This window comes from Bos indicus, chromosome X, assembly GCF_029378745.1.
Source record: "Bos indicus isolate NIAB-ARS_2022 breed Sahiwal x Tharparkar chromosome X, NIAB-ARS_B.indTharparkar_mat_pri_1.0, whole genome shotgun sequence".
Classification (NCBI taxonomy): domain Eukaryota; kingdom Metazoa; phylum Chordata; class Mammalia; order Artiodactyla; family Bovidae; genus Bos; species Bos indicus.
The window spans coordinates 111,472,505-111,486,003 of NC_091789.1; the positions used below are offsets into that span (position 1 = coordinate 111,472,505).

At 50.4% G+C, this 13,499-nt stretch overlaps 1 long non-coding RNA gene across 1 annotated transcript; it reads left to right on the forward strand.

Annotated features, from left to right (window-relative positions):
* The first annotated feature begins 524 nt into the window (after positions 1-524).
* On the forward strand, positions 525-13,268 carry LOC139180893 (uncharacterized). Its single transcript, XR_011565097.1, has 6 exons — positions 525-630; positions 1,725-2,006; positions 3,665-3,792; positions 4,428-4,471; positions 5,877-5,951; positions 12,755-13,268. It is a non-coding gene; the product is annotated as an uncharacterized lncRNA (long non-coding RNA).
* Positions 13,269-13,499: the final 231 nt, after the last annotated feature.

The window sequence follows — 13,499 nt, forward strand, 5'->3', positions numbered from 1 at the left end:
CCCACTTAGAGTGCGGAAGGGACCGCGACCGGGTCAGGGCCGGGCTGGGAGGGTGGGGGGATGCCCTCCCCAACTGTGGCCTCATAGCTCTTAGCATCCCTTAGTCTCCTTTGCAACCTGGGCCCAGTGGTCCCCTTTCAATGCACTGTCTGGCCCCGATTTGCACATTTGCAGGCGGGGGAGCAGGTCTGAGCGTGGGTGAAGTGCTAGCTTTGCATCCTGTCCTTCCTCAGGTGGGTAGCCTCCTCCCTGGGGCTCCCTGTGTGCCGCCCCCTTGTCAGATTTCCAGATTTGGGGAGAAATCTGGGAGGGGGGATGGGTAAGGGCCATGGGTGGGATGGGGGTGGTGGGGAGTGGTGCTCAGGGGACCCAGCTGCCAGCATTAGCCTCAGAACAGCTTCTGGAGAGGTGGGGGCCCGGCCAGGGATGGGGGAGGGGAGGGGGGCCCTTCTGTGTGGTATTTGCACATCGGTGGGGAGCGTGCTGCTTCCAGGCTTCGAGCAATAACAAGGCACATTTGCTACTGCAGGTTCATTAACGAGGCCGGTGGGAACGAGGATTGGCTTGTCCACTGTGTTAACTGGACTGGAGGAAAAAAGGAAAAGTCAGAAAACAGAGAGCAGCATTTGGGTATGTGTTCAACTTTCACGACTCCTCTGGACTCGTACCGACCTCTGGCTTGGCTGCCACTGGGGGTGTGGGGTGCAGGGGGAGGAGAGGAGTTGGCAGGGGTTGAGGGGTCTGTTGCTTATTCTCTGCATCCCCCTGTCTTCTATTTTTTTCTTTCAAATTAACGCATGTGTGCTAAGTCACTTTAGTTGTGTCCGACTCTTTGTGACCCCAGGGACCCTAGCCTGCCAGGCTCCTCTGTCCATGGGATTCTCCAGGCCAGAATGCTGGAGTGGGTTGCCATTTCCTACACCATTTGAATTAAGGCTGGGCACCATTTTTGGTGCTCTTGGGTCACAATTGGACGTTTTTTGCCCAAGTGATGACTACAAGACATTCTTTTTCTGCAGTACAGACAGCTTTCCCAGGGTTCTGCTGGCCCTGACGTGGGGCGTGAGGTGTCTGCCCCGCCTGTCCACTCAAGAGGAGGGAACACTTGAGAATCCTTGAGTGTGGAAAGTCAGGAAACTGGGAGCCCCTGGGATGCACCATCTTGCTCCCATTCCTGCTCTTTCTCAAGGCTCTCACCTGCCTTAATTGGGTTCCCTGCTCTGGGTGGCCATCCTACATGGGGGCGTGTAGACAAAGACGCCCCTGGGTCTGTGGGATACGCGGTGGCCCCCAGGAGTCCTTGGACCGTTGTGGTTCCAGCGGCCCTTGCCCTGAGGCCTGTTGTCTTCCTTCCTACCCTCCAAGGTGGTGTGACTTTGCAGCCAGCACTCCTGTTTGCTGGGCAAACGCACAGTGAAAACAGTCCAGTGCCGGAGGCTTGCCGCCTGGTAGCCACCCCCCACCTCCACCCTGGGCTGGTGGGAAAGAGCATCGTAGGGAGGTGGGCGTTATTTGGGGCCCGCGGGCTTCTCTCTCTGTACCAGGGGTAAGGGTCAGGCCAGCTGGGGAACGGGGGGTCATTCCACACCATGACCTGTCAGGAGATCAGCGGTCCTGGCGAGAGGTTGCTTGGGGAAGCTAGATGATATTATCGACCAAATTGGGGTTTGGGGATTATCTATGGATTTCATTTATCTGTGTTTTCCCGGTCTCTCTTGTTGTAGGTAATTAAGAGCTGATTGCTGGTAATTAAGAGTTGTTGAGAGACCCAGCAGGATCCAAAAAGGAGACTCACACGTTTTTGTCTGAAAGACTCCTGGTATCTTGCCCCTCCCCCTCTGCCTTCCCCCACCTGGTGGCTGTGCCCCCATGGGGGCATGGACCCCCAGAGAGCAAGTCCCAGCTTGTCAAGCAGATTCTACCTTCTGACTTCATTCCCTGCTGTGGTTTCCAAGCCCTGAGAGAAGACATGCAGGGGAGTGAAGTTCCAAAGTCCTGACCCTCAGGTGTGCTTTACCCTATTTCTCCCAAACTGCAGGCTTAGCTGGGCTCTTGAGCCCCTGTTTCTGCTGGTGGCGGGGAGCTTGCACTTGGCAAGTCCAGGCACAACTCATTTGGGTTGAGATCATGGTCACTTTGGGGCTGAGTCTCCTTACCTTTTCTGCCCTGGTCTGAGTTGCAGGGTTGGGTTGGGGAAGGGTGGGTTGGGGAGGGAGGGAGGGAGTTCTTTGTGGTCCACGTGCTACCCTGCTTCCTGCTCCCCCTCCCTCCCCTGGGCTCACTGACCTTGGACGAGTTGCATTTGTCCTTCCTAGGCTAGAACACAGAGCCTGATGTCCTTGGCAGCCTTGGGTCCAGGGGCCTGGCATGCTGTTTCCTTATATGCCCCGGGGTGTGCGGGGGAGGCTTCAGTTAACCCTTAGGGGTACTATGGGTGCATGGGTGCTCTTGGCTGTTCCCCCCACTGTGCTGGAGTGTGCAGGGCCTGCATCAACCTCGGGACCACTGCCAAGGCCCCTCATGTACTCACGGCCCCTTTACCTCTGCATGCGTGTGTGCTCACTCAGTCCTGTCTGACCCTTTGTGACCCCAGGCACTGTAGCCCACCAGGCTCCTCTGTGCATGGGATTCTCTAGGCTGTGCAATTGTCCCGACAGGCTGCTGCGGAGCAAGGCCTGGGCCCCTCTCTCCTCTCCACGCTGGTCAACCTCTCTGGGCTTTCCGTGCCTCTCCCATCTCTGTACCGTAAGACCCTCAGGCCTGTCCCAGGCTTCAGTTGACCTGGAGACCTTTCTACCAGTTAACCAACCTCTCAAACTGGTGGAAACTTTATTCCCTTTCCCTGTGGCAGGAAAGCTGCTCTCATGCCTGCCTGTTCTCCATGTTATGCTATAGAATGAACATTAAATCCCAGGCATCTAAGAAGGTAGGTTTTCAGAATTCCAGAACACTCGTTTTTATCCCGAGCCCTGGGTGCTTGCATTGGGAATTCATGGCTCTCAAGAGCAGCTGATCTGCTACAGATTTACGGAAGTCTTCCTGAGACCCCGAAGCTCTTCCTTCCCAGCAGACTAAGATTCATTGAGCCTTTCCGACATGGCCCTCGCTTTGCATGGGTCATCTACTGTAATCCTCACAACTGCTCTTTGAGGATTGCCAGTTTGCATATGAGGAAACTGAGACCGAGGGGTTAAAGAAGTTGCTAGGTTTTTTTTTGTTTGTTTCTGGTGCCCAGACTCACTTCCTGGCAGCCTGACCTCCATTTCCAGCTGTGGCTGCGGCCAACAGTTCCATGAGGGCTTCTTCTCAACTCACCCTGACAGCCTCTCACCCAAAGTGCGAACCTTGCATCTGTGCCTTGTGTTTTCTGCCAGGGGCTTCTCTGTTGCTGCAGATACTGGGGGAGCCTGCTTGTCAGGCAAGCGTGCTCATCCAGGAAGGAGGCTGGCTTGCTCATATGTCTGGCATATGATTCTGGCTGTCAGCTGAGTTGGGACTGTTGGCCAAAAATCTACAAGTGACCTCTCCGGGTGGCTTGGGCTTCCTCACAGCATGGCAACTAAGTTCCAGGAGTGAGGGTCCCAAAGGAGAGAGAGACAGGTGAAAGTTGTTTGCATTTTATGAAGTAGCATGAAGTCGCATAGCATCACTTACACCCACCCAGGTTCAAAAAGACACCACCTCTTGATGGGAGTGGCAAGATTCTGGAAGAACCTATGGGACTGGAAATATTGCCGTGACGTATTTGAAAAATACAATTGATCGTAACAGAAGTGTCCAGGGAATAAGTGGGTAAGACATCGCTCAAACATGTTAAAAACTCAGATTTCAGGGAACCAGTCCAAGGAACACCCAGGGTCCAGACACGATATAAGGGCTGCCCACCTGCCTTGATCTGAGAGATGCCAAGAAGACGTTCATTCCAGGTGTCGGAACACAGGAGACACCCTCTTCTGGGTTAGTCTTTGCTGTGATCCAGGAAGTCATTAGAGCTGGCATTGCAAATGTTCTGGAAAGTGTACTCTCAGAGGGTCTGCAATGCAAGACCAAGACAAACTGCACCAATCCAGTGGAACGAGTGTTCCGACCACGCAAGCACCAGCTTCTGGGCACACAAGGGACAGGAGCCTTCCCCCAAGGCTCAGATTGGGGCCTTTCCCACTGAAGGTGACATCTGAGCTGGGTGGTGATTGACAAGTAGATGTTGCCGGAACAGAAAGGGGAGATGAGGCAGACATCTCTGCAGAGAGGACAGCTTGCGCAAAGGCATGAAGTGGGGAGGAATGTGGTGAGGTGACTGGAGCACGTGGGTGGAAGTGGTGAGGGAAGGGGAGGAGAGGGTGGATGGAGGCTGGGACCACATCCGCCAGGCCTGCCAAAGACATGGGATCGATGAAGGGATTGATTTTTCTCTTTCCTCTGTCCAGGGCATCAGAACATTCCTGGTTTCCTTGGGAAGAATAGGAGCTAGGTGGGTGTGGGAAGAGAGACCGAAGAAGCCGCTGGGGGGAGAAGGAGGAGGAGGAAAACCTGAAAGGGAGGGAGAGGGAGAGGGCGAGAAGCAGAGGAGAAAATGAAGGGAAAGAAGAAAGAGAAAGAGGAGGAGAGGAACAGAGACAAATCCTAAGACAAAGGACTTTTCATAATGTGATCTTCAGCCACCCTGAGCCCCTCGGCCACATGTGAGAGCCTTTGCTTTGGAGACCTTCCCTTGTCCGTTAAGCCTCTGTACTTATTCATTCATTGATTCCGTTGATAGGCACTTACTGTTTGCACTCTACTTCCTTAGCTTTCCTTTGTGTGTTTTCTCATTTTAACAAATCAATATGGGGACATACTGGAAGTGAACTTAGGGGACAGGGGAGTATTTGAGCTCTGATGGCCTGATCGTCCCTGCCACACACCCCCTAACTTCCCTCCCTTTGAGAGCTTGCTCCGTGCCAGGAACCCGACATAGCAGTTTGTACTCTCTGTTCATTAGGGTCAAGTTGGGCTGAGGGTCACCGAAAAACCCCACTTGACAGCAGCATGTTCAGAACAGAGTTCGATTTCTCTCTCCGGTTTAAGAAGTTCAGGTTTAGGCAGTCCCAGCAGCTCCGGCATTGGTGAGACCCAGGCCCCTTGACCTTGTTGCTTTGCCAAGTATGGCTTCTAACGGTGGTTGAAAACCATGTCCGAACATTCTTCAGTGGTCCTTCCAACCGGGTGGAGTTTAAGGCCCCTCTCTTTGTATATGGGCCAGACTCTTCTTTAAAAAAAATATTATATATATATATATATATATATACACACAAGGAGAAGGCAATGGCACCCCACTCCAGTACTCTTGCCTGGAAAATCCCATGGATGGAGGAGCCTGTTAGGCTGCAATCCATGGGGTCGCTAAGAGTCGGACACTGAGCGACTTCACTTTCAGTTTTCACTTTCATGCATTGGAGAAGGAAATGGCAACCCACTCCAGTGTTCTTGCCTGGAGAATCCCAGGCACGGGGGAGCCTGGTGGGCTGCCGTCCATGGGGTCGCACAGAGTCGGACACGACTGAAGTGACTTAGTATATATATATATACACACACACACATATATATATACATATACATATATATATATATATATATATATATATATATATATATATAATTTGGCTGCACCAGGTCTTAGTTGCAGCATGTGGGATCTAGTTCCCTGACCAGGGATTGAACCTGGGGTCCCTGCATTGGGAGCACAGAATCTTAGCTACTAAACTATGAGGGAAGATCCTAGGCCAGACTCTTCTAATGAATTAAATGAGGCAGAAGTGACAATGAGGGATTTCTGAGGTGAGGTCACAAAAGGAGATATGGCTTCCATCTGGTTCTTTCTCTGCCCCTTCTCACAGGTCTTTGGAGCCTTGAGCTGCCATGTAAGAAGCTCGGTTATTCTGAAGCCACCATGTTGGAGACAGATGCATGAGGTGTGTGTGTGTGTATGTGTGTGCGTGCGTGAGCGCTCAGTCATGTCTGACTCTTTGTGACCCTATGGACTGTAGCCTTCCAGGCTCCTCTGTCCATGGGATTCTCCAGGCAAGAATACTGGAGTGGGTTGCCGTACCCTCCTCCAGGGGATCTTCCTGACCCAGGGATTGAACCCAGGTCTCCTGCATTGCAAGGAGTTGATTTAACTCCAGCCACCATGTGCCCACAAACACACAAAAGAGCAGGAACAACTGAACTGAGGCCAGTCAACCCCCAGACCATGAGAAAACAAAACAAGACCATCAAATGATGTTCTTTTAAGCCACTAGGCTTTGGGGTGATTTGTTACATAGCAGTAAGCAACTGGTTCAGCTCTTTTTCCTAAAGTCACTTCATGGCCCAAGATGGCTTCTGGAGCTTAACATTCGTTGACTGAAATGCCAACTGGTCTGAAAATCCAAGGCATCTGATTGCTATGCAGATGGCCATAAGCACTTGTCTGTCACAAATGTCTGACTGTTCTGTTCCAGGGACCACATATTTCTGCCCCTATTGGAGCTTTCCCAGCCCCACCGTTCCACTTGAGGACAGCCTTCCTGAGGGCAGAGAGCTCTTTGAAGCATGGGATGGGGCCCCCCGAGGTCCTGGGGACATGGACCTGCCTGCTGCCCACATTGGCAGCTGCTCCCCATCTCTGCACCGGCTTCTTGCTCAGAGTCTCCAGGTGGCATGGCACATGTGGTTGATACAGAGCCACTCAATTTCCTGCCTCACCTCCCCTCTGGCCTCCTGGCTGCAACCGAGTCTTCCTGTTTGGGGGGCTGAGGGTGCTGCGGCTTCGCACTGGCTTTCTCTGGCCCCTCCCTCTCCCCCCAGGGACAAGGTTTGGGGGGCAGGGCAGGAGGAACAGTGGCCTTTGTCCCTGCAGTGGCAGAGGCCCTCGACTGAGACCTAGGCTCTCACCCAGGCTCTGCCACTCACTTGCCACTAGACTCAGCAAATCCCTTTAATTCTGGTCCCAGTTTCCTCATCTACAGAGTCTTCACATGTTGTGATTCTGTAGTATTGGGTTGGGGCTTCCCAGGTGGCTTCTCTCGAGTAGTCGAGAACCGGTCTGCCAATGCAGGAGACTTAAGAGACATGGGTTCGATCCCTGGGTCAGGAAGATCCCCTGGAGGAGGGCATGGCAACCCACTCCAGTGTTCTTGCCTGGAGAATCCCATGGGTGGAGGAGCCTGATGGGCTACAGACCATGGGGTCGCAAAGAGTCGAACGTGACAGAAGTGACTTAGCATGCATGCAGTACTGGGTTGCCCCAAAAGTTCATTCTGGGTTTCCCATACCAGCTTATGAAAAAACCTGAATGAACTTTTTGGCCAACCCAATATTTATTGTGTGTCTTTGTTATCATGGGGTTAAGCTCTTTGGAGGATCTGAGGAAATTTTATCAGTTAGTGATCTTTCCATTATAAACTCAGCTCAAACCAATGTTAGCAAAAGGACAAATTTATGGCTTTATGTTACTGAATGATCCAGGGGTACCCTCCTTCAGGTATGGCTTGATCTAAGGCTTAAATATCACTCTAGCACCCATTATTTGCTTTGTTTCCTCTGGATAAGCTTCAGTGGCTCCATATAGTGTTTGTGCCCTGCCCTGTCCCACCCAAATCCCTGGATCATCTAGCACCCTGCCACACCCCATCTCCCCCACCTTTGTTGCAGCTGTGTACTCTAAGCCTGGTATTCTCCCTCAACCAAACCCAGCCTAGGAGAGAGATCCAGCATTCCCGGCCAAAGTCCTGATGTTCACTCTGATTGGACCAATGCGGTCATGTATGTCCTCTGATTAAACCAATCAGGCTGATCCCTGGAGCTGGGGGTACAGCCAATCTCAACTCTCCAAACTGTCTGGCTGGGAAAGAGAGGAAAAAGATATTGGCAGTGTGTGTGTTGCGGGAGAGGGGGTGCTTTGGGGTTATTGTTCAGTCACTCAGTCATGTCCGACTCTTTTTAACCCCATGGACTGCAGCATGCCAGGCTTTCCTGTCCTTCACTATCTCCTGGAGTTTGCTCAAACTCATGTCCATGGACTCAGTGATGCCATCCAACCATCTCTTCCTCTGTCACCCCCTTCTCCTCCTGCCCTCAGTCTTTCCCAGCAGCAGGGTATCCTCAAAGGTCTTACTTAAGAAAGCAGATTTATACTAAGGTCACAGAGCTGAACCCTAATGACCCTTCCCACAGTGTGGTGATGTTTGGCAAAAGGAACTCCATGTGAACTTGGCAGTCAGGGAAGGCTTCTTGAAAGAGGCAGGACTTGGCTGCTAAGGAGAATTTGCATAGGAAGGAGCCTGGGGAATGGGCAGACAAGGACCCCTTTGTGTAGGTAGGGTCCACAGCTCTGCAGCTCCTCCCAACCCAGCAACTACATTGATTGGAGTGGGAACAGGTCGTGATTATGGAAGCAAGAGAGAAATTCTGTCCTGGTGTCATGGGTAAATTGCATCTCCCCCAAAATTCATATGTCGAAGCCCTTCCTCCCAGTGTATCTTAGAATGTGACTATTTGAAGATAGGGTCTTTTGGAAGGTAATTAAGTTAACAGGTGGTCACGTGGGTGGGCCCTAATCCAATGTGATGGGTGTCCTTGTAAGAAGAGATTAGGACCCAGACCCACACAGAGGGAAGATGGTATGAAGACACAGGGAGAAGACAGCCGTCTCCAAGCCAAGGAGAGAGGACTCAGAATGAAACCAACCCTGCTGATACGTTAATCTCTGACTTCCAGCCTCCACAGCTGTGAGACAGTAAAACTCGGTTGCTGAAACCACCCAGCCTGTGGTTCTTCGTTACGACAGCCTGAGCCGACTAATATCACTGGTTTCAAATACTACTGGGAGCCCCACCTCTCCTGGCTCCTTCCTGGGGGCCTGGCTTCCTGGCCTGGAGCCTTGCTCTCAGCTCGCTGCCCCCCCAGGGTCTTTCTCCTACCCCCTTCACTCCACAGCTGACACCCTTGCTGCAGGGGCTTCGCCAGTCAAGCCTTCCTAGTCACGGTTATTCTGAGCTTCCTTTTGGTCACCTGCTCTGAACTGTCCTTAATGTTAAATGCTTGCCCTGTCCCTACCATGCATACTTTTGCAGAAGATGAAGCCAGATTCAGCTGTTTTCTGAAACGGGAGATGGAATTTTCCCCGATGTAGAAATAATGGTGCCCAGTTCTTGTGGGAGGTGGACGGGGCTGGCGCTGGCACCGCTGGCCTTTCTTTCTCTCAGAAATAGCCCCACAATGGCCTCATTTTCTAAAACTTGCAACTCAGCGAGTACTTAGCCTTTAGCAAGAGGAATCCACTTTGCTAAAGTTGAAATGGGAGAGAACCGTTTGTCAATGTAGGCAGCTGCTCAAGCAGTTCGTCCACCGGTCTCGGGATTAAGACATTCTACTTCCAAGGACTCTGGCCAAAGACAGCACTGCACCCATAGATTTGGGCTTCCCCCTGGTCCTGGAAAAAAGCGGGGGGCAGGGCTTAGAAGGCTAGATGCTATGGGCAACAGCCTGGGCCCTAGTGGAAAGAGTAGCTAAGTTCAGCCTGGTGCGAACAGGTCTTAGACTCAACCCAATAGATGGTCACCCTTGCAAGCACTGACCATCTCCCCGCAAAGATCTTGCACTAAAACCCAACAAAACAGGCCTGGCCTGCGTTTTGCCCATCCTGGGGAGAAGCTGGAAGGATCTCTGAGCACTTACTTTTTATCGGAGTGATAAAGCTATACAAGTCAGCCTGTTTGTGGGGGCGGGGGCGGGGGGTGGAAAAGGGCAGTGAGGGTTAGCAGGCAGGGTGACTGTTAGCTGCTCTCTGTGCAATGGGAACCGGAAAGATAATCTTTCTGGAGCATTTAGGGCTCCAATTAGAATCTTTCTTCTCTGACAAAGGGTTTCCTTCCATTGTTGTGCGGTCTTGCTCCCCTCCCCCTTCAACCTTGGCTCCTGGGAGGGGATAGAACTGGTGGGGGTATATGTCAAGGGTCCAAGGGCTGGAGGGGGTGGCCCCGGTGGGCGGTTCCCTGGGATTGGCAGCCATCATGGGGGCGCGGAGGGCTGCCTGGCCTCTGAGAGGCATCCTTGAAATTTGAGGTCTCCTACCCTTTCTAGCAGAGTGCAGAGCCCATGCCCCAGCTCAGGACCCGGAGTCCAGGCTCCCTACAGTTATTGTGCTTCCTTGACCCTCCTCCCCACCTCCGTCATTCTCTCTTCAATCCGCCCCCACACACAAGAACTGGCTGCCCTGGTCCTGCCACTTCCTGGTTTACAGCAGTCTGAGGAGGGGAGAGTGGCTGACTGCCACAGAAATAAGTCTCCTGGCAAATTAGCTGCAGGATTTGAAATCCATTTTTATTCTACCCATTATTAATTATTGTTATTTCTGCTGTTCATTACCAGCTCGTTTCCTTGATCAATTCCCGGAACAAAGGCCCATCAAAGCATTTCCCTCCCCACAGGGGCCCACAGAGCCACCACCACTGGGCCCCAGCCCCAAGTACCCCCTCCCAGGGCTGGAGATGGGGAACGCTTCCGCACCCCGCAGCAAGGTCTCTTCCCTGCTGGCTTCAAAGGTGGAGCAGAACTGGGTCAGGTGCTCCCACTCCCAACTCCTCAGGCTCTGTCTTCTCCCACCCCCCACATTCAGAGCCACCAAGCTAAGAAACCTATTCTTACTTCTACTCTTTGTACTTTGGAAACAATTAAGATTTAAAATATATTCGGTAAAGTCCACTAATCTTAAATGTACAGGTCTATGGCTTTTTATATAAGTATAGATTCATGATCACCCAGATCAAAGCACAGGACATAGATGCGGGTGAGGGGTAAGTTAGGACTTTGGGATTTATAGATACACCCTTCTATATACAAAATAGATAAACAACAAGATCCTACTGTATAGCACAGGGAACTCAATATCTTGTAATAACCTATAATGGAAAATAATCTGAAAAACGATATATATTGTATGTATAACAGATTCACTTTACTATATACCTGAAACTAATATAACATTGTGAATCAACTATACTGCAATAAATAAAGATACAGGACATTATCAGTACTCGCCCAGAAGTTCCTTATGCCCCTGGCAGCTTACATTTTGACATGCCCGAAAGGTAACTATTTTGTTTTCTAACAATACAGACTTGTTTGAGAACTCCCATTAACTAGAATCATGCAGTATATGTTCATACAGGTCTGGTTCCTCCTACTCAACATCGCCCAGGACGTCCATCCATCCGTCCATCCATCCATCCATCCATATGGTCACAGGGAGCAGTCATTTGTTCTTTTTCCAATGCTGTGTCATGTCCCTTTGTCTGATTACATCATGGTCAGTTTATCTATTCTCCTCTTGATGGGCATTTGGATAATTTCCAGTTTGAGGCTGTGCTGAATAAAACTGCTCTGTGCATTTGTAGGGCTAGTGGAACATAAGCACTTGTTTCTCTTGGGTATATGCCTTAAAATGAAATTGCTGGGTCATAGGATACGCAATGAAACCATACTTGATTTTTAGAGTAAGCCAAAAGACGGCAATGCTTAGACTGAAAGTCTAAAACTTAAATGATGACATTTCAGGCACCTTGTGGGTGGGGAGATATTTTGCTCATGTGAGTGGGGGATTGTTACAAATATGGCCCCCAATGGATCATACCTGCCAGTATCCACATCCGTAGGTAGGCCTCTCTCACACTGACTTTAGGTTTAGCCACATGAGTTATTTTGGCCAATGGGACATGAAGAAGCATAATCCAAGTGCTTGGGCATTGAGGCCTATAATACTTGACCTGTTACCTTCACCATATGAAGAAGCCTTGGTCTAGCCTCCTTGAGATGAGAAGACTACAGAGAGAATGATTCAGGTTTGAGGGGCTGGGGGAAAAAAAAGAAAAAAATTTTAAAAAGTGGGGCTTCCCTGGCAGTTCAGTGGTTATGACTCTGCACTTACCCCGCAGGGGGCATGGGTTTGAGCCCTGGTAGGTGCAGTGCTGCCAAAAAAAAAAAAAAAAGATTTGAGGGGACTAAGGAGTGAGATTTTGGGGGCTAATTGTTACTGCAGGATAATCTAGCCTATATAGAAGTTGGTACCAGAAGTGGGATTCAGCTATAACAAAAACTCTAAAATATAAGGTCTTGGCTAAGGGTTGGGTGGCAGATGGCAAAGAGAAGAGAAAGATAGTGACACACGTTTGGCAGTGGCTAAACATTTGCTAAAACTGGGACTGAGTCTTGCTGGCCGGGGGCGGGGGTGGGAGGTGGAAGGGGGCGCACAGCATTGCCACTATGACCTTCCCCATCCACATAGCTTCCTGCTTCCCAATATGCCCCCGCCCCACTTTCTGCTTACAGATCCCATCGCTTTGTTACTAGCATCAGTGTGACTCTTTTATCTTTTATCCAGTTTTCCTTTGTCTTTTCTTCCTTTCTCTTTGCTTTTTTCTGGCTGTTTTAACTCCAACATCCTCTGAGTCCAGGTTGAAAGAAGGAAGAGACGGGAAAATATTTGGAAGTAGAGGCATGAGTTTAAATTTCAGAAAAGAACATTTAGAGTTATTCCTTTTCACAACCCAATGGGGCTGCTAAAACACTGGGGGTAGAAGTTTAGGGACCTGGCTTACAAGAGCGAATTGTGGTTATTATATTTATTATCAGTTGATTACTCCATGATGGCATAATACCCCCTCCGGTTCCTATGACTGTTGAACTTGGGGGTCAGCTTCCAGCCTTATCACTACCCATCAACATGTCCTTTCAGGTACCGCTGCAGCTCTCTGAACCTTCCTTTTTGTCATAACCTGTTAATGGGGGTAAGAATACTGGTCCTGGCTTCCTCACGGAATGGTTGAGAGATTGATGGAGTAACACCCGTGAAAGCAACATGGACTGTGCAAAGCCTCATCCACGTGGAAGCAACGCAGTATCATTAACTCCAGGAACTGCCATCAGGATGAACTGTTTCATTTTGGGGGCAATGGGTTTTGAGTTTTTCAAGGTTATTTTGTTTTATGGCCTCCCTCCTTAGTAATCCACATATATTTGGTGTGCTTAGGAGCAACAGTAGGTTTTGGAAGCTTTCTCTATCTCTGGCTGTATTTGCAAACCAGTGGTGCTCTCTACAGCAACCATCATCTTTATGAGGCTCTCAGCTCGTTTCAGGAAGAATCACTACCAAGTCGATCTCCTTACTTGCTGGAAGCATATCCTATCTCTCTGTGTCACCAGAGCTGTTTTGACATCAGACTCCCTGTTGGAATAAAAGAAAGCTTCACTCTCAATCCACTGCCTTTGGACAGGCTTCCGGGAGCTTTGTGATTGTGTGCAAAAATTCTGTGGGACAGGGGGTGGGCACAGCCCACATGTACACATACATGACTTGTTCTGGGAAGAGAAGCTGTAGGTTAAAGTGGACCCCCGAAGACAAAAGCCCTATCACTGTGAGGCCTAGGCTGTGACTATAAGATTGCAAATCTAAGACATCGGCAAGAACCCACTGGTGTTAA